Genomic DNA, 1445 nt, shown 5'->3' with positions numbered 1-1445 from the left:
TTGTGATTTTGACAAGAATTATATATATTTTGTTAAGTGGCACTGCCCAAAAGAATGCAACGACGATCACGAACATGATGCGTATTATAGAGCTCAAATTGCATTTTTATCTGGTAAGACAATATTATATACCCACATAGAAATGCATGATGATCATATTTCATCATGTAATGATCTTCGTATACCGATTGACAGTTATTGCATTTATCGTAATCATACTGTGATGACAAGTATATAAACATTTTTCTTTATACCATCCCATTATCTATTTATTATGTTTTAATACTTTCATTGATTGTTTTGTAGGTTTGTATAATGACTACCTGATTGAGTTGAATATGAATGATACAATAAGATTTGAACATTTGAATGATTCGTTCAAAATTATTACAATAAAAATAAGAGATGTCAGAAAGAAATATGCATACGGATCAGAGGGAGAACAATATGAAAGAAGAGTTGAAACGGACAATTAAAATAGATGTAAGTATTATATGTTATTGGTAATGTGCTTTTCAACATAATGTTGAAAAAGACAGTAACATAACAAAACTGTACTGTAACTGTTGTAACATATTCATTATATAACGTCTTATTTTCAGGTGATATAGCAGCAACAAAACGTGTTGACGACTGGGTGCTCGCTCCAACGAAACGGGAGTTATACTTCTTATTTTATTTATCTCTTAGAAGTCACACATTTTTTTTCGAACGAATCAGTCACACTGGGTCTATGTGACCCCAGCAATTTTTAAATGGTTGCCGTTTGAACAGTATTGGTCCGATTGGATTTCAAAAATTTATCATATTTTAAGTTTTTTTTAATAATATTTATGTGCCATAATTGGAGGAGAAAGTTAGTTCTTTAGTGCGCGTTCCAAAAAAATTTTTTTTTAAATCTAAAGAGGGTACATTTTGGAGTAATCGGCTGCCACACGATGAATGAACGCTTTTATTTCGAATAACGATAGTCTGTACCGAAAGAGGGAACTTTTCAACCTTCGAGTAACGGGTAGGGAAAAACCCCATTGTAAACCAGGAACTTATAGGTATACAGTTTCAAATTTGAAGCGTGGATCAATTTGACCCAGTGTGACTTCTAAGGATTATATACTATTACATGCACGTTTACCCAGATAGCAAAAATAATTCAGTCATATGTCACTAATTCTGAGTTCATTTTCAGATGTAAATTGAATTATTTTTCTGAAAATGTCTGAAAACAAATCTTTTTGCATTACCAAATGAACTCAGAATTGGTGACATAGGACTGAATACTTTTTGAACTCTATAAGTAGCTTATTTCGTTTTGTCTCTCGGGAGCTGCTCGGAGTCGTTCCAAGCAAACTTAGTGCAATAAGTTGAAGTGAAAGAAAGAAAGTACTTTCTGTGCTATCTGGGTAGTTCCATATATGACACGTTTTTTTTTTAGACACATGTATTTG

This window comes from Vollenhovia emeryi, unplaced genomic scaffold (genome assembly GCF_000949405.1).
Source record: "Vollenhovia emeryi isolate VEMERY1.0 unplaced genomic scaffold, V.emery_V1.0 DF939303.1, whole genome shotgun sequence".
Taxonomy (NCBI): domain Eukaryota; kingdom Metazoa; phylum Arthropoda; class Insecta; order Hymenoptera; family Formicidae; genus Vollenhovia; species Vollenhovia emeryi.
Note: the sequence above shows the minus strand (reverse complement) of the source record.